This window comes from Rhinolophus ferrumequinum, chromosome 8 (assembly GCF_004115265.2).
Source record: "Rhinolophus ferrumequinum isolate MPI-CBG mRhiFer1 chromosome 8, mRhiFer1_v1.p, whole genome shotgun sequence".
In the NCBI taxonomy this organism is placed as follows: Eukaryota; Metazoa; Chordata; class Mammalia; order Chiroptera; family Rhinolophidae; genus Rhinolophus; species Rhinolophus ferrumequinum.
This window is the reverse complement of record NC_046291.1, coordinates 31,391,793-31,417,555: the sequence shown is the minus strand read 5'-3', so window position 1 is coordinate 31,417,555 and position 25,763 is coordinate 31,391,793. Positions and strand designations below refer to the sequence as shown.

Here is a 25,763-nt window from a genome sequence, read left to right as displayed (position 1 = left end):
TCATTTCATAGGATTGCTCAAGAATTAAAGAAGATAGCATAAATCATGTGCCTGCTTCACAATAGATGCTCAGTAGAAGGGAGCTATTATTATATTGGGAGAAAAGGAAATAATGAGCATTTGAAAGAAGGTCTTACATTTTAGAGTGTCAAACTGCATTGTGCCTATAAATAATGTTTCCCATCCCCAGAATGTTGTTCTCATTTTTTGCCATGTAGTAAACTATTATCAGTAGAGATCCCAGAAGAAGCAATGTGACAGTGTTTGTTGAATGAATTAATGAAGTTGCTCCCTCGGCCAGAACTCTTGAGCTTTGCTGAATACTTGTACAATTTGTCAAATTACATCAGACACTTGACCATTGTGTTCATAGTACCAGACACTTGGCGCCTAACGGACATAAACATATATGTATTAATGAGTAAATGAAATGTCTCATATTTAAATGATTAAAGACATATTATTTTTAAGTTTGCTCCTGACTGATGGGTCAGAAATAGCTGGGGGGAAAAAAGGTTTCATAAATGGGAGGAGGCACATGAGAATATGCCCAAAGAGGCGAATTCTGGGATGTGCATAGCAACAATGAACAAATGTCCTCCAAGCAGAAGGGCTTCGGAGATGGAAACTTCCCTCTTAATATAAAGGAGACATTAATGCTGCAACCTGGGTAGTATCTTCAGATTTGGCCAAGAGCCATCTTGGAAACAGTCTGGTTGCTGGAATCTACCTTCCGAGATGAGACAAGGCAGGACCACTGCATTCAAGCTTTCAGTTGATGGAAGAAGTCAGGAACCAAGAGACTAGGGATCACTCTGTCAACTCTGAGACTTCTCCTTGGTTGTTATTTTTGTTGTTCTGGTCAGTCTCCAATGATGATTACTATGAAAATCTCTAAAATAATCTTTTAAAATAATGTGCATTCTGGAGTAGTGGTGGGAGAGTGCATCACACTCTACAGCCAGACTTGAATGTGGGGAGAAAATCACAAAGGAGGGAGGGGAGCAACCGTGGAAGAATAGAGGAAGCAGGCTGAGTCCCAAAGGCCTCTGTGAAAAAGAAAGGAGAAAATCTGGACCAGAGAAGGAATTCTGGGAATTCCAGGTACAGGGGAGGCTCAAGCAAGGAAACTGATGTCTCTGTTTACGAGTAATTTTTTTTCTCAAATCTTACAATCTACTTAAAAATCTGTACTCTAGCACATAATCATTTTTCTTACAACTTTTTCACAGTGCTTCTTAAAGAATTTATTTTCTGGGTTTGGTGAATGCTGAGAAGTCCAGCACACTAGGAAATAAATTCAACTTGATTATTTAACCAAACTTCCTGAATGGCTAATATATGAATTTATCTCCAATTCAAGAATGAACAGAACATTGTCTTACCAAAAGTCATCATTTTCTGCTATCGAGAAGGGACTAGAAAGACTGGTGCTGAACCAATTTAGAGTCGCCAGCTGAAACCTGGAAATCAAACCAAGAGAGAAGAAACATAAATAAATAAAAACAAAATTTGGGAGCTTTGGGAAACAAGTGGTTTTGGGGAAAAGCTACTTTTCAAACGTCTCCACCCGCCCCATGGCCACTCCCTTCTCTAGGACCTTTCCGCCTTTTCTCATTTCAGTTTTGAGTTAGGAATACTGGAACTGATCACTTTTCAGCCTCAATAAGTCCTTGCTAATTATTTTAACATTTCAGGTTCAGGAAACCCAAACCGAGTGTTTGTTAAGTGCTCTTTGCCTTGATTTGTATGCCCTCTTATATTTCAAGGGAAGTTGGGTCCATGTGTTTCTGATTCGTTTTTACTTAACTCATCAAGACATTGTTTCATGAAGGCCATTTGATGTCCAAAGATTCTGCTGAACCTTTTGTTCGTTAAACCATAAAGCCAGGGAAGTAATATGCAGTTTATAACAAAAGAACAGAAGTAGGCGACCCAGGAACTAACTATCCTACCTCCATCCCGGACATGCTTTCGTGTAACGTGGACTCACTTTTCTAGATATCTGTGTTATCTGGGTAGAGAGAACAATGTTTTATGCAAGGATTATAGAATTTTATAATAAAATATTATTTTAGAGAGTCTTTACTAAGAGTAAGGCATGTTACAAACCAATACCAAAATAGCTCTCGAGTTGAAAGAATGTGTTTTTGCCTGGTTTTGACGTTGTTGTCCTGGCAAGGTACCACAACTCAGAATTAAAATTTCAAATGGTGATTCAAATTTCAAATGTAATGTTTCCACCTGATAGCATAGTCTTTACATGGATTTACACACTGGGAAACTACTCTATTTCCTACTGGATTCCTATTGAACTAACTATCAAATCACCAATCTGTTTAACAATTTGCAGAAAGATAGGGGTAGATATATGCCATAGACAGAGCTGACTGTTCGGACTCCCAGGCAGAGAGTCTCATAATACTTTATTTTAGAGTATGGAATACTGAAATCATAGTTCCTCTAAATATAATAGCAACAAATTAAGCAGATAAGAACAATGAAATATATATTTTTTATTCCTTCATTTCAGCTTTCCACTAGCTTCATTATCCTGCTGTCAATTGCTGGTTTTCGGGTTCTCAGATGGCAACCCTGATCATTTACCAAATCTCCAAGGGCATCACAGGATTCAAAAATCAGTTCTGACGGGGGCCAATGACAGAAATCAAGGGAGTTCTCAATCAAAATGATAAGGAAATTGCAGAAAACATGTTCAGATGAACTAATAGGATCAGCCTCTCTGGCTTTTTGCATTGGTAGGGCACCTAGAAGAGAAAAGTGTGGCCACAGGCTAATGGAGACCTTTGAAAATTAGTTACCCCCCCAAACCTCTTGTTTCCCAAAGCTCACAAACTTTGCATTTATTTATTTTTCTCTTGATCGCTTGACCTCCAGGCAGTGGCCTGGTATCAGGCAAAGGACTCAGTCAAACTTGGCATAAGCACTGCTCAGAATTGACTGAGACATACAGGCAGAAAGTCAAGAGACATGCAGCCCCTCCTCTGGGCATCTCAGGAAGAGCAGTGGTTGGACAGGGTATGGCCTGATACACCAGGTGTGCAGCAGGAGAGGGACCCAGTCCTTCTTTGCTTCTTATAGGGTTCCCAGGAAAGTGATAAGGGGAGCAAAACAACTAAGTTTTCTTACTAGCTGCTCAGGGGCAGTATGTACCAGTGCTGCACATACCAGCTGCCTGGCACCAATACCCCTGGGAGACCTTAGCGAGTTGAGACTGGCCACTGTTTCTCCTGCTGAGGTGACAGGTAGTAACTGATCCCAGCTGGCTTCTACCAGGCAAGCTAGGACAATTCACTGGAGAAGCCTCTGCAATTGGCAAGCTGTTTAGACCCATCAGGAGCATACCTACTACTTGCCCAGGGAGTGGGATGGGGAAATCACAAAAGTTGTAATATCTGTATTTGATCCATGGCAAACAAACAAAGAACAACAAAGAAAAAAAAACCAAAAAAACAACTGAGAGCCAGCCTTCTAGAAGTTCACAGTCTAGTGAATGAGGCCAGAATAAAAATAATGACCATACAACATGGAAAATGATTTTATCGAGGTGTAAGAACCATCAGTAATATCACAAATGTGGTGATCAACCTTGGCGGTGGAAGGGAGGGTTCTCGGAAACCTTCCCAAGAAGTGTGTGCTCCTGATATGAAGACAGTCAATGGGTACGAGTGAGGGAGAGGCATTCTAAGCAGAGGGAACCACCCTACTCACAACCAAGCTGAACAGAGTTTGACTGAATAAGACCTCCCCACACCCCACAGTGTTACACGTTCCGTAAGAGTCAGATCATAAGAAAAGAGCCTAAAGTCCAACAGTGTATAACAGTGCCTCCAAATTTCACAATTAAGCAATGCCAGGTCTATTTAAAAAGTGAAGACTCTTCTAGAATCCTCTGAAGTCATGAGCTACCCCCAAATGTTTGCTGTCTCCTTCTCCTAGCTGAGTGGCCTGGTCAGTGTCCTCTTTCAATTGGTCACCGAGCTGGGGCAATATTAGCTAAATTGCCCTTGCTAGTTGGCTTTCCTGTCTTTTGGCCAGGGGTTGTTTCCGTCTACCCACAGAACCCAGAGCCCTAAGCACCCTGTACATCTTAAAAGGAATGTAGAATTCTCTTCTGGTCAGGTCAAACAACACAGCTCCTATAACAAATCTCAAAGCTCTGAAAATAAGACCTTCCTTCTTTCTAAGGTATATTGTATCTGTTTAAAATTGTTCCTGCTTCAGAATCTCAGAGGCATAACTCTGGTGGTCTCACAGCGTCGTCTCCCAGATTCAGACCCTTCCTGTTCTCGGCCACAGAAAAGCTGACATACACTCTCCTTTAAGGGCTTACATGGCATTACCCTAAAAATGCTACATGCTACATGCTATACATGCTACATGCTACATGCTATTTGTATCAGGGATGCCTGCACGCTCTAATCATGTGCTAATCAACTTCCATAGTCACTTGGTAGCAGCCTTCCCTCTCCATCTCTCTTCTTCCCCAGCCAGACAGTGAATGGAGTAACTCTTGGTAGCTCTGAAAGGCTTTGAGTTCTGAAGTTCCGTATTCCTAACTCTCAAGCTGGCATGAGAGGCCCCTTGCTTTAGCTAGCTATTCAGTGATACATGTGAGAAATGGGAATAAACTTTGTAAGCATTATGTATTATGTGTAAATCTTAACATGTTTCAAAACGCATGATACACTCAAATGGGTGGATCTGGCTGAGATGACAGATTAGTGAGAATGTGTATTTGTCGTCTATTGCTGTATAGCAAATCACCCCAAAACTTACTGGCAGAAAATAATAATAATTACATATTATCTTTTCTGTTTCTGTGATTCAGGAATTTGGGAGTGGCTCAGCTGGGAGGTTTTGAGTCTCCTGTAGTTACAAGCAAATGGCATCTGCGACTGGGGTCATTTTGAAGGTTTTTGCCCTCATACATGGTACGTCAGCTGGGAAGACTCAAACAGCTGGTGATGGGAGCAATGGGGCTGTCTACTTGTTCTGTGCATCATGGCAGCTTCAGGGTATCTGAACTTTACATGGCAGCTCAGGCCCCCAAAGGCACTTTTCCTAAGATACAAAGTCAGGCAGAAGCTGTATCATTGCTCCCAACCCAGCTGCAGAAGTGTCCTGGGATTGCTTCCCTCTCATCCTGTTTGGATCACTAATGCCGGCCTGTGTTTAAGGGGAAGGTAATTAGACTCCACCTTTTTCATGCAGAAGTATCAAATAATTTGTTTTTCTGTTTCAAAACAATCACAAAGGAAGTCAGGAAGAGGGAGTGTCAACTGAAAAAGACAGATAAATAGCAATGTAGAAAAGCATGTCATAATTTCCATTGACATTTCTTTAAAATGTGTCATGAATCAAATTCAGACCTTTAAAAATTTCTCAAGATCATTTTTACCTATTATCTAGTTTCTAATTTTTTGTTACATAATTTTATTTTTTTAAATCACATCATTTTTTTTTTTTAACTTACTTGGCCAATTTCTGTTTTGCAACTTCTATATAGTAGGCATGTGCTAAACCATTGGGACACAGAAACCAGTTTATGTAGTCCATGCTTTCAAGGAGTTCACAGTCAAAATTACAATTCCTTGTGACGAAGGCAACATGAGAAGCATAGACAAGGTGTAGAGATGGAATAGATATGGGAAAGAAACATCACCTGATAAAATAATATATTTTCATTCTACTTCACACCTTAAAATGAGACTTTCAATTACACCTATTTTAAATGTGCCATAACCATATTGTTAATATTCATTTGGAAAGTATTCCCTAGGGTAGTTCTTTAGTGATAAAGGCAGAGATTATCTGAGATTAAAACACACAGACCTACGCATAAGAACCTCATCTAGGAATAGATTATTGAGGTATCATTTGGTCCAACCCCATGCATCCAAGTGGATCTCAGCCCAGCCCAAATCTATGGAAATCTCCCCTATTGAGACAGGTTACTTAACACATCACTAGGTAGACAGGACCGTTCCTGGTGGAATAAACAAAAAAGCAGCCATATTCTGAAACTTCAGGTTCTGGAATGTCTCCTTCACTTCAGGACAAAGATATGAGACCGGCCTGAGGTTAATACATCATCTCAAATCCCTTCTGGCCAAAGGAGCAGATCTGGTAGACAGGAATGGGTTAGTTCATTAATCCCTTCAGGATCGGCAAACGGGACAAACCTGATGAATTCAATGAGAAGTCTCCAGCCCCTCTCCCCAAACAGGCAAGGGAAGGTAAGAGTTTTTGCCTCAGTAACTGGGCACCCGCTCCCGTTCGGGAGCTCTAACCCTTTGCTTTCAAAAAACTATCTTCCTTTACAACTCTTTGACTCTCCTGTGTCCGTGTTTCCATTCTTCGACTTCACGAGACACGATCCCGGCCCACACCTAGAAACTGCCAGCAGATCCAACATCATTTACATCACTATTGTTTTCAAGACAGTGCTAAAAGGAATAGCTCTAACGTTTCATATGGCAAAAGATATTTATTACGCTATAGGAGGTCCTGATACACCTTCAGGTATGAAAACCTTAAGAGGAAGCATGTGCAGAAAGAGGAGGGCATAGGACAGCACTTTCGAAGAAAGAAGAAGATCACTGAGGAGACAGAAGACTGGTAGAGAGGTAGGAAAATAGAGAGGAGAAGAAAAATCCAGACAGTATTATGTCATGACAGCTCAAGAGGGGAGAATTTTCTTAAGGAGACGGGAGACAATTCTACAAATGAACTATGTAGGTCAAGAAGAATAAAGGCTGAGATTGGTGTTGTACATACCTCAAGGCACTACAAGGAAGTCATTGGTGACCTGCACGTCACAGTTTGTCAGGTGGTGGAGAAGCAGCTCAGGTTGTCCCAGATGACCCAGCACTCTACTACACGTAGGCAGCCCTTGAGGACTACTAGATGGCATCCAATTCCTCAATGCAATTCAATAACTATGCCTTTGGGCCTGCATTGTGTTTCTGGCCACTTTCAGTGGCTGTGCACTCCCCACAAAAGACTAACTTCATTGGTCCATTACTCTTTGCTTTCCAATACCATTTAGCCTGGTTTATCAACTATGTGCCCTCACGCGCACACTTTCGCTTTTTTTTCCAAATATAATTATGCTAAAAAAAAATCTCATGCTTAAGTTTTTATTTCTCTCTTGCTGCCAGAGAAGAAGTCCAAAGAGACTAATTCAAAGATTCACTATTGGTCAGGATGTGTTCTAGGAAAAGAGAATGTTTAAGTAAGAAATTTTAGGCAGAATTCAGGAAAATAAAATAATCAATCTGGTTAAAGAACATTAGCTGAGGGGGTGAGGAGCTGATTTCCCAGAAGACCTCTTAATTGCATTAAAGTTCATCAGAAAATTGCTTAAGCATTTATCAGGAATGCTAATTTCTTTCCAGAAGAGAGTTGGTTGTGAACTGTCTCACAAAGCAAGCATTACCCCAGGCCAAGTTTGGGACCATTTTCTCTCCCATTTCCCCCTTTCCTATGAACACTTCATGCTTTTGCAACATGTGCCTGCAGGACCACCCCCACCTCTGATTCCCTGTCACTTCCGGTTGCTTTACGCCAAGATAAAATGTGCTCTACTCCTAATATTGGTGTTTTTTTTTTTTTATTCTAGAGTTCTTTTATTGTCCCTCTCTTACTTTTTATTGTTTTATTCATATCTCCTATTTAACCTATAAGAAATTGTAATGCAGTCTTCAATATATTGTACTTTAAGGAAATATTTCACCATCTAAATTAATTCTTGCATTAGTCAGATTAGATTCAGTGGTAATTGAAAACCACTACTACAGTGTTTTAAATGAAAGTTAATTTCTCTCTCTATAGTGGCAATCTAGAGGTTAGCAGACCAGAGCTGGGATAGTGATTCCAGGTCCTTCCATCTTGTTGCTCCATCATCCCCTGTGTGGCTCCTTCCTTGTGGTTCAAGATGGATGCTTGATTTTTAGCCATCACATTCTTATTCCTGCCAGCAGGAAGGAGAAATGGAGAATGGCATGCCCCTTCTTTATAAGGGCACCTTTCAGAAGGTGCATACAAAATTGTCGGAGTGGTGAATGCATGGAGAAGCTAAAGCATATCTGAGTACCTCCTATTAGTTATAACTTAGTTCCTTACAGCACCAGTAGTAAGCGAAACTGAGGAATGTGCACAATTTAAAAATCATGGGTTCCGCTACTAACGAGGAAGATAGAAGAAATATTGAGGGAGACCTAGAAGTCTCTCCTTCTATAGCCTATTTTAATGTTTACCAAATCTCATTGGTCAGGAAATTCCTATTAACTTAACCTGTTTTCCCACACTCTAGTGTATTTATTCCTCTAGAGTTCTCAGTAAATATTAAGAGACTCAATTTTTTAATGTAGCAAAATATCAGTTCCAAACTCTGGAAGAATTTATATTATATTATATATTATTTATTTAATATATACATATATAATAAAAATTGGGAGGACCACATTTATATAAAATATCATGGTTTCCAACTTTTTGTTCATGCATCAAAATCAATAAATTTTAACCCCTGCAATATACCGGGGGTGCCAAAAAAAAGGTATACACATGATTTGTATTCATCTTTTGTTATCGGTATATATTAAATGTTACAATTTTAATAGTTATTTTTTCCTTTCTTAAAATATGTATACATTTTTTTGGCATCCTCTGTATTTACACTTATCTATGAGTATATTTTATAAATGTACCACTAGTTATATTCTATATATTATAAAACATGCACAAAAATTTAAATCGAAGAGATAAGAAAAGAATATAAATAAAAGTTCTAATATTTTCTTCCTTCACACCAATGGACTTTTTAAGCAAACACCAGTCTGACAGATGTTAAATATCTTGACTTATGCACTTCAGCCCTCACACACATCATCATTTCAATTGAGAATTGAACCAAAACCTAACAGAGAAGGCTAGGACAAAATGCTAACAAGATGGGTTGTTATATTGTTATGTCCCACATGGAAAAGAAATAACAATTGTTGAAACTCCCGCATTTTGGGTCTGACAAACAAATTAAGCGTCTCGACAAAACGTCTGCATTGAAAAACCCATTTGGGCTTTTTCACAACATAGTTGAATTTGTAAAAGAGTTTAATGTCTTCTTGTTTATGAAGTTTTAATTTTCCTACGATTGGGTTACTCAGATGGAATAAACAAGGAGCACCACTGATCTGATCATTGTGGCTGTGAATTACAGGGCCCTGGAGAAGCATGCTGAGGTACTCTGGAGTCTTGATTTCAATGTGCGGTGTGTGTGCTATGGAGGCTACAATGTGCATGCAGACTTTAAAGCTTTTCAAATGAAGGGATAGCTGAAGTTGCTGGTCCAGTCATGTTGCATTTCCCTAAGGGCAAAACCCCAAATTGACAGCCCTCACTTTGTGTTCCGGAAGAAAACTGAGTAATCCGGACCAAGCAGACGCCTGCCACGTAGCTACTCGCCGATATCAATTACTTAGCCTAATTATCTTGACAAAGTATACTATTCATTGAAATCTTTTATTTTCTGGAACAGAAAAGCAATAGGGACTGCAGGAAAAGGTGATCATGCCATCCTGGAACTGCTAACATCTAAGATGGAGACTTTTGATCAGACGTAGGCATGTACCCAATGTCTTAAGAATAAAAACGTTTGAAAACCCACTTAGAGCAAGTTCAAATATGGCTTTATGAAGAAAGACTCTGAAAGAAAACATGGCTTAATAGAGATGGGGACTCTAAGAATGAAATTCTGATCACATTATGATGAATAAATGCAGATATAAAGACATTAGTAAGACTGCCCAGAAACTCTCTGATGAGTTTAGATTTTGAAAGGATACATATAGAAAGGCAAGGCAGGTCATATAGCCAAGGACACAAATTGTGAAATATATAAGAAAATTGTCAGAATCGTTCATGTGCTGATAAGCCAAAGCTTACAAAAGTGACAAAGGCAATAAAACCTATCATTTCAACTCTATTTAGATCACAGATGTGAACAAGAAAGTAAAATGTCCAATACTGGAGATGACGGTATAATGCTAGTAGAAGAGAGATGTATTTCAATCAAGGAAAATTATCTTCAAGACTTAAAATGTCCAGCATGGGTTAAAAGGGTACATGAATTTTCAGGAAAAATGAGCTGTTTAAAGGAATCCTACACTTCGTCTCCAGAAGATGTGCACCCCAGGATTTTAAGGGAACTTGTAGACATAATTGTGAGGTGACTTGGGGTAATAACTGGAATCAAGGAGACCCTGAGATAAGCAAGGAGACTAGGACAAAACAGACTCACTTTGGATTTTCAGAAGGTGAGCGACACAAGGTTTGAGAGCAGATTCTGGAAACAGGAAATAAGTAAACATGATGTTGTTATCTTGCAAAATTCCAGAAAGCGACTATTAAGCAGGTGGGTCTGTTGACCATAAAAAACAAAATGCTAATAAGTAGGATCTATTTACTGTGTCTTCATAATGAAATCCACTCCAAATGGGCTTCATTCTCTTTTTAGTAAGGTAAACAGATGAGCAGGTAATGCACACATACCATAAATATGGTACAGAGGAACTCCAATAAGATAGTTTTTTTAAATACCAACGTGAGAAGCAACCTTTAAAGGTATGCCACAAGGGGGTTTTCCTTTTAAAAAAATAATTATATATATATATATATATATATATATATATATATATATACACACACACATATATATTTTTTAAATTATATATATATTTATATATATAATATATATATATTTTAAATATATATGTGTGTGTGTGTGTGTGTGTGTATATATATATATATATATATATATATATTAAAGATTTTATTGGGGAAGGGGAACAATGTGTTTTCCAGGACTCTATTGGAGAACAGTGTGTTGTTCCAGGGCCCATCAGCTCCAGCTCCAAGTCAAGTCGTTGTCCTTCAATCTTAGTTGTGGAGGGCACAACTCAGGTCCAAGTCCAGTCACCGTTTTCAACCTACTGTGTTTCCTCGAAAACAAGACCTCACCGGAAAATAAGCCCTAGCATCATTTTTCAGGATGATATCCCTGGAACGTAAGCCCTAATGCATCTTTCGGAGCAAAAATTAATAATAAGACCAGGTCTTATTTTCGGGGAAACATGGTAGTTGCAGAGGGAGCAGCCTACCATCCCATGTGGGAGTTGAACCAGCAACCTTGTTGTTAAGGGCATACGCTCTAACCAACTGAGCCATCCAGCCGCCCAAGTGATATTTTGTAAAGCATGTGGACACACAGTATTTCCTTGATTTTAAAATGTAATTCATTATGTGGTACTACATCAATTTAAAAACATCTTCTTGGGTGCAGAAAGGAATTATAATTTATCCTAATTTACGAAGCACTAAGATATGAAAAATGTAACCTAGAATTGAGGATACACACACACACATACACACAAACACACATATCTGCAGAATTAAAATCACACATTTTATCCACTTTGCATTTGATTACAATCTTTGACTTCTAGTCATTAAAAACTATAATTTCTAGTGAATCAATAACACATTATAATTTATTTATTATTCTATTATTCTGAAATTTTTAAATTGTTTTTTATAAATAATTTTACAATGTATTTTTCAGAAATACATATCTGCAGTTCTGATTATTTCCTTAGGGTACATTTTCAGAAGTGGAATTATTGAGTAAAAAGATGTTTTAAAGATTCTTGATACATAATACCAAACTACTTCGCAGAAAGTTTGCACAAATTTACATTACCACCGGCAATGGTTTGAGAAAGAACCCATCTTACCAGCACTCAAAATTATCTTTCCTTTTTAAATTCTTTGTTGATTTGGTCGGCCAAAACACGCTAATCTCAAATCTTCTTTTAATTTAATCTGAATTTCATTGACTACAGTGACATTGAATATTTTTCCATATAAACATTACTATTTGTGTTTCTTCTGTGAATTTTCTGTTCTTATCTTTTACTAATTTTTCTAATGGAAGTTTATTATTTTTCTTGTCAATTATTATGTGGTCCTTAAATATCAAAGATATTAACCATTTTCTGTTCTATTGTTGTATTGTTTTATGTTTTATATTAAACATTTGTGTCATTTTGTTTAAAATCTGCCTATTTTTTCTTTATCTTTTCTTAAATTTATCCTAAAGAATGTATGCTTTTGCATTGGAAAGCTTACAAAATTTACTTCAATTGTTGTATCTGATATTTGACCTTACCTCTGGTATTTTGTTTATTCCTTTTGTTTTGGGGTAATGTCTTATTGTTTATTTTGTGTGTGCCTGTGTTTTGCTCTATGATTGGTGTTTTGATTGTTTTTATCTTCCATAGTGATTTAAAACACAGACATCCTATTTTTCTATTGTACTTGTGATTGCTGATAAGTTTTTCAAATCATATGTGAATCTATATTTCAAAAAGTATCAAATTCATGAATGAAACAAAACCTTTGATTCTTTTTACGGGATATTAGGAATTGGGTATGTTTATACTCTCCGCATCCCTTCCCCCATTCTCTTTTTGGCCTTTATTGATAGAATCTGGGATTTAGATCCAGATCATTACTACTAAATAATTACTTTTCCATTTATAATATTTAAAATAAGTTTTATATTTCCTTTCAAAGGAATGATTTTATTTTTGCATTTAATTTTATATGAGTGTAACACTAACTATTTTGATTTGAATGTACATTTATTTGATTTCATTGCTCACACTCACCAGCAGTCCTTTTATATTAGCACTTTAATGTTTCTGGGTCCTTGATATTTTATGTGTATCTCAGACAGCTAGAGTTTGAAAGTCCAGAACAATAGATCGACCAGATGAAACTTAACAATGAAAGTAGGAAAGTAAGGATGGAGGGGTCCTCGTTTGGCAATTGTAATGAAAAAGACCAGGAGATTTGAGTTGCTATAATCTCAAAATGAGCAAGCCATGTAATGTGATGGTTTAAAAAGCTAATGCAAATATAACTGTCATGCTAATAAGCATAAATTATAGGACAAAATGGTAGTAATTCCACTCTACTAGGTATAAGCCAGACAGCCTTTGGCTATTCTGGTCAGTTCCGAGCCATCCTAACATTTAAAATCTGGCAAGCATCCAGAAAGGCAACTAAGAGAGAGGAGTCTAAAAATCACGTCATATAAAGAGTGATTGAAGGAACTGGGGCTTAAAACAGGAAAAATGATATTTAGGAGCTATGTGGTATTCATGTATTTGAAGGGCTGTAATAGATAAGAAAGACACGTTGCTCCTAGAAGCAGATGTAGGAGAATGAGTGGAGTTTCAGAGGATGTAGAAGATTTTGACACAATGGGAGGAAATTTCTAAAAGTTAGAGCAGTCCAAAATTGACGTGTGCTGCCTCACGCAATACCATGCTTTCCCATCCCCTCAGAGAGTGGATGGCATCTGTTGAAGAGGGTACATGACCTATATTACACTGGCAAAGAAATGGTTAATTAGAAATGTACTTGGGGCAAACATATTACTGTGTGTGATCTCCCAGCTTTCCCCTCCTTGCTACACAACCTCTTCCCTCCCTCTCCTGCAAAACCTCTGCTGAAGAGAGCTTTGCTTTCCCCTGATCATTCTCTCCCCTATTTCATCTTTAAGGAGTGTTCTCCTCTTGCCAGGCAAGTTTCTGGGCTTATTGTATAGAGATAGGGGGTCTGGAGAAGTAGAAGAAGAGTGGGACACACTCTTACTTGCTGGCTCAGTTTCTAGGATCACTTGGTTATTGAGAACATAGGAAAACTGTGATTAATATTTTAAAATTGTTGCTTGATACTTTTAAAAAGTTAAAGGGATGAAATGCTGTGGGAAAGAGAGATAGAAAAGCCACGCTTTCTCTCTGAATGTTTGCAGAGTTTGGAGTGTGAGAAGCTCTAAATAGCTGCATGACACGAGACAGAAGGAGAGAAGAAAAAAGGGGATATGCACAAATTCAGAAGTAGTCACAGGCTACTGTCCTGAAATAAAGAAGCATATTCCCTAGCATGGGACAAGAGCCTCATGGAATCAATAAAAGATAAAGAGAACATAGAAGAGTTTCTGGATCCTATTTACATGGGCAAAAGTCACAAGACTCTTAGTGATGAGGAACTAGAATTTTAAATCAGATTCCGTCTCCCACTTTAAATATTATGCAAATGGTTATGAATACTTGTGCTGGTGTTATACATGTGGTAAAATGTGTAGGGTTGTCATTCCAGAGTGTGGATCCCTTCATTCTCTATTAACCATTCTTTGCTTCCATAAAGTCTAACTGAACTCGTGTTTTGTGTGTGTGTGTGTGTGTGTGTGTGTGTGTGTGTGTGTGTCACTTCCCTACACACAAAAAAAGCAAACATTTTATTCCCCAAAGAGGGCAAAATGGGGAAAGCAACACCCCTTCCAAATGCTATTGTTGGGTGTTGTGGTGGTTAGTTTTATGTGTCAACTTGGCTGGGATATGGTGCCCAGATATGTGGTCAAATATTATTCTGGATCCTTCAGTGAGGATTAACATATAAAATTAATATATAAAACGGTACACTTTGAGTAAAGCAGATTGCCCTCCATAATGTAGGTCGGCCTCATCCAATCATTTGAGGGCCTGCATAGAACAATAAACAAACTGGCCACCCCTGGGAAGGGGGAAATTCTGCCAGCAGACAGCCTTCAGACTTGAACTGCAACACTCGCTCTTCCTTGGTTTCCATACTGCTGGCTCACCCTGCTGATTTTGGACTTACTGGCCTCCATCATCGCGTGAGCCAATTCTTTAAAATAAAGCTCTTTCTATATACATACACATCCCTTTGGTTCTGTTACTATGGAGAACCTTGACAAATGCAGGTGTGCTACACATTGTCGGTATAAAAAGACATTCTGCATTTAGAAGGTTATCAGACTATGCTACCCCAAAACTCTGATCACACTGTAAGATTTCACATACGTCTACCAGGCCCATGATTCCACATAGAATTATACTGTATTGTTTAACATACATACTGTTTGTATGGACAAGTTTATAACTAACCAAGACTTTCAAAATATCTTAATCTATTTACAAATTGTACAACTAGGCAAAATTATGCAGGAAGATGTTGTGTAATTGAGTGATGATAATCAGGGCATATATATATATTAGCAAAAAAAAGTGAGTAAATTCTTCAGAAAAAGAAAAAAACCAGGGGGCATATAATAGATTTCTCATAGTCCTGTGCAGAAGTTTCACTAAGAGAACACCTATCTAAAGTGGATTATTAGTCATCAAACTCTACAGTGATAATTCTTCTGTACGAAGCATTTTGTACGTTGTTTTCAGAACAGAGAAGATTCTCTGGCCTCCAGAAATTTATATTCAAGACAGATTATTCAATGAATGGCATAATTTGGGTACCCAATTACAAAATTATAAGAAGATACATTTTTTTCAAAGACAGAAAACTGCCTTCATCTCTCACTATACAACTCCATTTAAATCTGAAGTTTTGTATACAAAACTCCAAGAGCTTTTAAGACTTAGATCTGATTCATCATAATCTTTTCCAGAAAGGATGATTTTTCAGTTTCTTCCAAGTTAAAACGGCAATACAGTGCCATTCCATAAAAAGCACAATGACACTATATGAATTGGAAATAATATAATTTAAAATAGCGTTTGTATTTGGGTGAAGTTGCCAAAATAAAGAGTGGAGAAGAACAAATGACTGTAATGAACCATAATGCACACGAAAGGGCTTTGGCTTACTGCTTACACATGCTAGGATGTCAACAAATGTTAGAATCCTTCCTTGCTACTCAAATATTCACATTTCCAAGTAAATCCAATTTCAAATTGTGTGTCACTCAGATGTATAATTGTGTGTATATTAAAATTTAGATTTTCTACAGCTTTCATAGGCTTGTTTTTAATATTACCAGTGATAATTTCAGCTGATTGAGACGTCCATGTAAGTAAGAAGTTGGCCAGTGGCCTGAAAGATCCTATCTAACTCTGACACTCTTGACTTGCCTCTAAGAGTCTGCAATTGGCTGACGAAGGATGGAGCAGCTTATTCACTTTCCCAACAGTATTTCCTTTTGATCCTAAAGGTATTTTTGCATTCACAAACCCGTAGGGTAATCCTGGCTGAGGCATTAAGACTAATTCCCTGTGGAAATCATAATCCTCCATCATTTTTTAAAGTGTATTTTCTCTTCCTTATGATTTTCTTTCCTTTTAAAAATTAAAAAAAAAATTATTCCCATTCCCCCTACCCTTTGGCAACCATCAGTTTGTTCTCTATGTCTATGAGTCTGTTTCTGTTTTGTTTTGTTTATTCATTTTTTTAGATTTCACATATAAATGAAATCATATGGTATTTGTCTTTCTCTGACTTATTTGACTTAGGACCCTCTAGGTCCATCCATGCAAATGTCAAGATTTCATTGCTTTTTATTGCTGAATAATATTCTGCAATATTCATTTTTATTGCTGAATAATATATGTCACATCTTCTTTATCCATTCATCTGTTGATGGATACCTAGCTTGATTCCATATCTTGACTATTAGTAGTAATGTTGTAATGAACATAGGGATGCATGTATCTTTTCAAATTAGTGTTTTTTCTTTAGATAAATATCCCAAAGTAGAAATGCTGGATTGTATGGAAGCTCTATTTTTAATTTTTTAAGGAACCTCCATACTGTTTTCCATAGTGGCTGCATTCATTTACAATCCCACCATCAGTGTACGTATGAGTTTCACTTGTTGATTTATTAATTATTCTGACAGGTGAGAGGTGATATCTCATTGTGGTTTTTATTTGCATTTCTCTGATGATTAGTGATGTTGAGCATCTTTTCATGTGCCTATTGGCCATCTGGATGTTCTCCTTGGAAAAATGTCTGTTCAGGTCCTCTGCCCATTTTCAAACTGGATTTTTTTTTTTGTATTAACTTGTATGAGTTCATTATATATTTTAGATATTAACCCTTTATCAGATATATCATTTGTGAGTATCTTCTCCCATTTAGTAGGTTGTCTTGGTATTTTGTTGATACTTTCCTGTACTGTACAAAACCTTTTTTAGCTGATGTACTCCCATTTATTTATTTTTTCTTTCATTTTCTTTGCCCAAAGAGACATATCCAAGAAGATATTGCTATGACCGATGTCAAAGAGTTTACTGCCTGTGTTTTCTTCCAGGAGTTTTATGGTTTCAGGTCTTAAATCCATTGTCTTTAATCCATTTTGAGTCTATTTTTTTGTATACGGTCTAAGAAAGTGGTCCAAGTTCATTTTTTTTGCATGTATCTGTCCAGTTTTGTCCCAGAGCTCATTGTCTGCAGCAGTTTGCCCAGGGTTATGTGTCGGTGAGCAGTCATGATGTTTGAAAACCAGGATTGAGAAATGTTCAGTTTGTGCATCTGATGGTCTATCTGTTCTCTCTTGTAGGTGCCCGAGGACCAAGCTCTGGGCCCACTGTAATGGTCATTGTAATCCGCAGTATAGAGCTAGTGGTACCATCAGGTAATTAGAATTATAGTGATGATTGATAACTGTCTCTGAAGTTGTTACCACTTCCAAAGAATGAAACTACATTTATACTTTCAGTAACTATCGCCCATGCCAAATCGTTCCCATATGGACGCAAACATTGCAATTTAGGCTGGATTCACACGATAACAGTGATTACTTAATTATTCTACTGTGAGCAGAGCCGTTTTCAAAAGAAACAACTTTCACAACTCATTAGACAAATCTTCGGTCTGCTGTACATATTATTACCCAATACCTTGAAGATGGAGGCGGAAATGGGATGCAGAAAATGTTACTGAAGACCGACGGTGCTGTAGCTATCGTACTTGTCAGAGATATGGCACTTCAGGTTCCACATCTTTTTAATACAGCAGTTATATTTTAAACTCACCTCAAGTATGTAACCTTAAATAAGGTATGCACACACATGCATTACATCAACAGCATTTTTTACTAAATTCTGTGCACCTTCAAAGAAAGAATCTGAAGATACTGTTTGGGACACGGCTTATACTGCCACACTCAGGCATGCTCAGCGGACCCCTTAGTTAATACCTGCAATTTCTAAATCCTCTGGATCAATTACCCACAATGTAGAATAAGAACATTGTTATTGAGTTTCAGATTAGGTATCGATTTAGTTGGCAGCGGGAGGGAGGAGTTAGGGGGAGGACAGTTTTTACAGTATATTCAAGTCGCTTATAAACTTGAAGCAACCTCACTTATATGCCTGAGGATACATACAATTTCACTCTAAAAATTATTGATTTAGTAAAGAACAACTTTTGAGAAAATGTATATACTTTTTAAAAGTGTGGCAAGAAGACAACCTAGGAACAGATTTAAACTATAGAAGACGGTGGTACTTAAGTGTCTTCACAAACAGACAAAGGTTTCTGTGGCTTTCTTTCTTCCGTTCAGTCTGTAATCTTTTATGATGATCATTTCATTTCAATTTACCACATTCTGATTTGCATTTCCTCTGTGGAGCTGGCGCTTCCCCCATATTGATGTTGCTTTCCTTTTCTCTAGACTGATCTTGATTTGATTGAAATAATGTGGAGTCGAAATGGTAGCCTAAAAATGTAAAACCTTTTGTTCCAGAATATGATATAATCAGCCTCAGTAATTGTAATGCAGGGACTCAGCTCCTGCTCCCCGCATAAGAACGCAGGACATGGTGAGGCCCAAAAGGAACACCCACGGAGCCATAGATAGGGGAGTCATACCACTATATTCTCGAAGGCGGCTGGTCGAGACCCAAAAGCAAACATCCGCCAGTACCCCAACAAGGGGTCTTCCTGCACCCCAGTCTCACTGGTGGCCAGGCGACGCACAGGAAGTAGGATCCACACGATCCCCAATGTAATCTGCTTGCGCACTTGCTAGCCGCAATCTGCCATCCGCTTCTCTGCCAACCAACCAACCTGTCGGTGTAGCCATGGCAGTTACATTAGTGGCTAACAGCTAACTGGTTACAGCTGGTGGCCACAGCGGATGGCCATCTAATAAGTGAGCCAGCATCTTTCCACGTGAGGCCGAGAACCTGGAAACTGCTCTCTGTCCCCACAGTAATCTACCATGGAAATACTAATAGAATGAGAAACACCTCCCTACAGGCCTGTAAGCAGAGGAAAATATTCAGCCAACACAGATCACCATTTCTGTGCCTTTGGCAAAAATATGACTCGGGTGACAGGGTTTTGGAAATAGAGCCTTAGGTTGGATAAAAATACCTTTATCCAAATACTGTACTCTCTCAAGAGCCACCTAAGACCGACCCCCGCCCCCCGCCTTGCACATACATACATCACCTTTCTAGCTTTACTTCAGGCAGGATCCACTCTACTCTATATTCATTTAACTGCACAGGTTTTTCTGAGCCAAGAGTCTCCTTGCTGTGTGCCTAATCAGGATTAAAGTCTTGCTATATATGCAATGTACCCATGCATGCACACGCCTGTAAGGGGGGAAATTAAAGCAAATCTCTAAGTAATCCAGACAACGTGCAATTAATTCACATAATTCAGTTAATGTGTTTTTAAAATACGTACTATGTTCCTAAACCAATGTTGCAGGAATACAGAACCCAATTTCTCTACCCAAGAGCTTTTAATAAACCAGGTACAGACTACAACCTCACAAACACAAAAGTGACTACAACACAACTTATATTACAATCTACTGTAGTAGAAGGTCAGAGAAAGGGGAACTATCGCATGAAAGATCAAACCAGCTGAAGCAGTCACAGGCTCTCTTAGACCGGACGTGTTCATAGAAAGCTCTAGGCTTCTATTCACCTTTTGTGTGCAAGAGAATTGGCTGGAGTCTTAGTTTGGAGCATGAATAGTTATGGAACATAAGTTCTATATTTTACTTAGATCACTGGGAAAATTTCAGTTAATACCTGAAAACGAATGTGGGGTGTGCCAGAATAGCTGGGGCAAGTATCCCAAATTTAACTGCAACCCCAGAAGGAAGCTGGTGGGCTATCTCCACGTTCATCATGAGTGTGAACAGAGATATGATCGCTGGTGGTAAAAACCAATTGGTTTTCTAAAAGGAAACCTCTGGTAGTCAAATTTATTTTTCTTTGTCATGTGCTATGACTAAAATGATCCTCATACCACTGCATAGTTTAAATTATTTCCTGGAGAGCACTTGGGCTTTGGAACTCAGTGATCTCAATTTTAAACTCGGGGCGGCAAAAGGAATTGGCACCACACAGTGAAGCATTTCATCACCCAAGCTCTCTTACCTCCCCCCCCAAATCTCTTTTTACTATAGGTACAAAAAATTCCATTACTTTAGCCTGAGATTGAGTTTCATCACTCCATAGGTTCGGTTAACACACTCCAAATGAAAGAATCCAAATAGACATTTGATAAGCTCTCTAGCATGTATCAAGTTCATACCAGTTGATTAGAAGAATATATTCTGAAATGATTGACAGTTCCTTGATGATACAAACTTATTACCTGTCAAGCTGCAAGGTATGCTTTTGATATACAGAAGTGAAATAATATTGAAATTAAACTCTAAGTTAAAACAGGAGTTATACTATTCCAAATAGATCCCAGATGACTATGAAAAACATATTTGTCTGAGTAATAACAATTAGATAAGTGATACATGGCTATTACATAGATGACAAAGTTCAAAGCAGTATACTATGTAAGCGCTCCTACCCTATTAAAATAAAAACCACACTGAACTCAGTAACTCAAATGGAATAAAAATTTGAAATTATAAGTTTGGAGAGTAATATGTAGCAAAAGTTTGGTAATTAGTATTAAGGATATGACTTATTTCCTGTAAGTCAGTGGGTTACCTGAGTTTTAGACCCATACATTAGAGGAAATGTGTTATAATTGGTTCACTTCGGGTTAAATGATTGATATTTTTAACATACGAAACCTGTTATTTTGTAGCTGAGGTTTACCCTGCTTTCCTATAGCTTCACAAACTTTCCATTTTAAATTACAGAACTTCCATGCTAATTATAAACTTTTATCTTTAAAAGTGGTGCTGCCTTTTAATCATTTGCTGTAGTTGGGTTTTTTCCCAAAACCTTATAGAAGATGGCACTGTTCTTAATTTTGACCAAGAAAGATTGTACTTGTCTAGCAGAAGCTCCAGGCCTTATTAATAATACTAGGAAGGCTTGGTCACAGGCAGAATTTAATGCAAAGCAAAATGTTTAAAAACAAGCATTTATACTTACAACATACAAATGCTTATCTACGTGAGCCAAGGAAACAAAAGTTCTTATTTTTTCCTTACCTGTGGAATATACGGAGTGTCATTTTTCTCTTCATCGAAATTAGTCACAGCGGGGTTGGCTCCGGTAATGAGTGAAGATGTGGTCAGCTCACGGGCAAGCCAGTTAGCATTGTTCTCTGTGTGGTCACCAGCTGTGCTCTACACTTGAAAATCTGTGCCCCTGGAGGTGGAGGGTAGAGTGGTAAGTACAACTCGATCTGTAGGCAGGTGGGGGGGGGGTCCAAACTGCTAAATACATATGGCACAGGGATGGTTGTGCAGTAATCTTTACTCTGAGGGATAAAGAACAACAGCACTGGGATGGGCCATAGGAGCCTACATTGACTCTGGTCATTAGAATACCGGTAAGAGTATTTTTTTTTCTAATTGTAGTTGACATTCACTATTATTTTATATTAGATTCAGTTACACAGGGCAGTGGTTAGGTGTAATGTTGGGGCTCAGGTCCTCGCAGAAAAACGCAGGATAGAGTGAGGCCGAAAAGGACTAACAACGGAGCCATGGATAGGGCGTTCATACCACTGTAGTCCCGAGAGTGGCCAGTCGAGACACAGGAAGCAAACATCTGCCAACACTCCAGCGAGGGGTCTTCCTGCAGCACAGTCTTGATGGTGGCTGTGGATACACAGGAAGTAGGATCTGCAAGATCCGTAACATGGGCGCTTACTGACGTAACCTACGGCAGTTATAAGCATACAGAATAGTGGCTGACAGCTAACTGGTTACAGCTGATGGCCAACTAGTTACCTAGTGCCCACACGTGCGGCTTACACAGCCGAGCCAGCACCTTCCCATGTAAGGCCAAGAGCCTAGAAAATGCTCTCTGGGACTCCGTCCCAATATTAGGCATTTATATAATCTATGAAGTGATCCCCTGATAAGTTCAGTACCCATCTGACACCCTATATACAACTTGACTATAATTATTGACTATATTCCCCATACTATATTTTACATCCCCACAATTATTTTGGGACCACCAGTTTGTACTTCCTGATCCCTTCACCTTCTCAACCGTCCCATCTCCCAATCCGCCTCCCATCTAGCAACCATCAGTTTGTTCTCTGTATTGATGAATCTATTTCTGTTTTGCTTGCTCATTTATTATGTTCTTTAGATTCCACGTGTGAGATCATATGGTATTTGTCTTTGCCAGTCTGACTTATTTCACTTAGCATAATACCCTCTAGGTGCACCATATTGTTGCAAATGGTAAGATTTCATTCTTTTTTATGGCAGTGTAATACTCCATTGTATAAATGTACAATTTCTTTATCTAGTTGTTTATTGATGGGCATTTCAATTGTTTCCATATCTTGGCTATTATGAATAGTGCTGCAGTAAACATAGGTGTGCATATATTTTTTTCAAATGAGTGTTTTGGATTTCTTTGGATAAATACCCAGGAGTGGAATTGCTGGGTCATAAGGTAGTTCTATTTTTAATTTTTAAAAAAAATCTCCACACTGTTTTCCATAGTAACTGCACCAATTTGCAATCCCATCAACAGTGCACGAGGGTTCCCTTTTTTCCCTATCCTTGACAAGACTTGTTGTTTGTTGATGTGTTGATATAGGCATTCTGACATGTGTGAAGTGATGTATCACTGTGGTTTTTATTTGCATTTCTCTGATGATAGGGAAGGCTCTTATACTGAGAGAAATCTTATTCATTGATCCTGGTCTTGGCCAGAACATAAGTCATTCTGCCCTTTTAAGCAGAACATGAGTCATTTAGGCTTAGAAGTGGAAAATAAGAGAGGAAAAGGAAAAGGGAGAGAATTTTTCATCATTTGGTCCAAAAAGGTCATTTTTCTAATCTTGATAATGGAAAGAATTAGCCCATAAGCTAACAAATACTAAACAGATGGATGGGTTTCTTTGAACTTTCCTGTAAGGTATGAGCAGGATGAGACATGGGTCTACCTAAAGGCTCTCTTACGCAACTTTGCCTGTAAATTTTAAATCTGGGTTTGCATTCTGACTCTGTCACTCACCAGCATTATGACCTTGAGCAAAAGATTTAACCTCTCTAAGCTTAATTATTCATACCTCCTATGATCCTAAATGAGATAGTACGTTGCAAAACAAGCACCCTTTAAGGGCTACCTATACTATCCCAGACACATTTATTGGAAATGCAAAATGCAATGATAGCCTACACAATAAGACAGGCATGAAGTGTCCTCCCCCGCCTCCCCAATTCCTGTATTGCTAGGATTATGCCTTGATCAATGATCCCTGGCTGGTTAGTTCTGTTTTGAATAATAAGGGGCCACTTTGGTGCCAGCAGACCCTAAGCATACCACCATCCACAGGGTACCCAAGCTGGATATCTGGAAGTCAGTCACCACCATGCCTCCTGCCCAGCCATGCTGGAAGTCTTTCAGTATCACTCTTTGTTCTTTCTCTGTGTGTTCCTTAAGCCTAGAACACCCTCTCTATTTTCCACCTTCTATTCTTCTGGAGAATTTTCCCCCAAAGATCAGGTCCCCACAAAGATGCTAATTGCCTTCAGAAAGACTTGCCTTATGCCAAAGTCTGGGTTCAGTATCCTCTTACAGCTTCCTTAGCACCCTATACTTCCAATATCATAACACCCATTGCCCTGCATATAATTGGTTGTTTCCTTGTTTAGATGACCCTTCTGGTACTATAAATTCTGTAAAAGCAAGAATCTTGTCATTATGTTTGTTATATCCCCTACGCAGAGCACACTACCTGGCATGTAGCAGTGACCGGTAATTATTTGTTGAATGAGATATTAAACCAGTACCTTTCCCTTTTTGAAACAAGAAAAGTCACACTTAGAACTCCCTTCTTATTTAAATGAGACCCACGTAGTGCTCTGATGTCATCACTCTGTGTGAACCTCTAAGAGAGAGGTGCTGCCTTGAAATTATTGGCTCCTGGCTCAGGGATGCTCAAGAACATGGGGGAAGTAGAAGGGAAAGGATGTGAGGTGAGAATCACAAGATCTGATTTCTATGCACCTGTAGCACTCTGAAAACATCATTTCATGTATTCAAGACTCAGTTTTTCATTTATAAAAGAAGGGTTGGACAAGAAGACCTTCCCTAGCTCTAAAATTCTGTAGAATATCAGAAAAGCACATGCCAGGCTTGGAAGCAACATCAGTTCAGTTTTGCTATGGGTTGGGACTGATTTCCTTCATTCAGGGCCATGATGATAAAACGCCTGCTCCAGGTCTTCCCAAACCCACGTCCTCCAGTGTTTCTGTGGCCCCTTTTCCTGCCTTCTCTATAAGCATCATGTAAAGAATTTTGCATAAAGAAACTACTTAGTGAATCTTCTCACTTGAATAAAGTGGGGTCATTTTTATTTAGTCAGCCTTAAAACAATTTTTCTAATGGTTTTGAGTCTAGATAATTTGGATCCACAGAAGTTAAAAAGTTGGTGATACAAGGAATAAAGAATTAGGCAGAATACTCATTCCTAACTAAGAATACATAATGATGGACTTAAAATAAAATCAAGTTATTCTTCCTGCATGATCTTTCTCATTTAGGTATTTCCATGGGTCCCAACACCCAAGACAGGAATCCCAGAGTCATCCCAGATGGCTTCCTTTTATTGATCTATCACGTTCAATAAGTCACTAATCATTCTCACTTGATCAACAGAAATAGCTGCCTAATATGTCTCCTGGACTGTAACCTCACCCCTCTCCAGGATAATTTTCACGTTTCCTGGAGGAGAATCTGGCAACATGGAGCAAAGTCGTTGCAATTGTTCCTACTCTTCATCCAGCAATTAAACTTTTGGGACTATATCTTAAGGGCCTAAGCAGATAAGGGCACAAAGAGGTATATACACAGTGATATTTCGTGGATATTTCATTATCGATGATAGCAAAACACATGGAAATAATACATATGTCCAATAATTTTTTCTCAATTGGAATATTTCTATATGATGGAATGCTATACAGTCATTAAAAACTGTTTTGTAGAAGAAAATTGCAAGGAGAAAATGTTCAAAATACATTCACTGTGAAATGAAAAAGCAGGTTATTAAGCAAGTATAGTATGAAGCCATTAAAAATATGTATATACACACATACACCTAGATAGATGCATACATTATACACATATATAGAAAAGTGATCACAATAATCTTCGTATAGAATATATCGTATTATATAGAGAAAAGTGATCGGAAAATCCACACCAAAATGTTAAGAATGGTTGTCTCTGAGTTGGTGGAGTATAAGTGTTTTTGGGTTTCAATTATATGCATTCAATGTGTTTTATAATAGAAAATATATTATTAAAGTAGAACCACACAAATCGGAGTATGTCAGCTCTTCAGAGGATCCCCATTACCTCAAAATTTGAAGTCCTACCATGGCACCTGCGATCCTTCCTAAGCTATCCCGGCCTAACCTCTCATCCTCAGGTCGTCATGTTCCC

At 38.3% G+C, this 25,763-nt stretch overlaps 1 long non-coding RNA gene across 1 annotated transcript; it reads right to left on the bottom strand.

Annotated features, from left to right (window-relative positions):
• Positions 1-511: 511 nt before the first annotated feature.
• On the bottom strand, positions 512-21,974 carry LOC117026111 (uncharacterized). The gene is made up of 4 exons (XR_004423697.1): positions 21,851-21,974; positions 21,332-21,491; positions 1,386-1,463; positions 512-1,049 (listed from the first exon to the last, which is right to left on the bottom strand). It is a non-coding gene; the product is annotated as an uncharacterized LOC117026111 (long non-coding RNA).
• Positions 21,975-25,763: the final 3,789 nt, after the last annotated feature.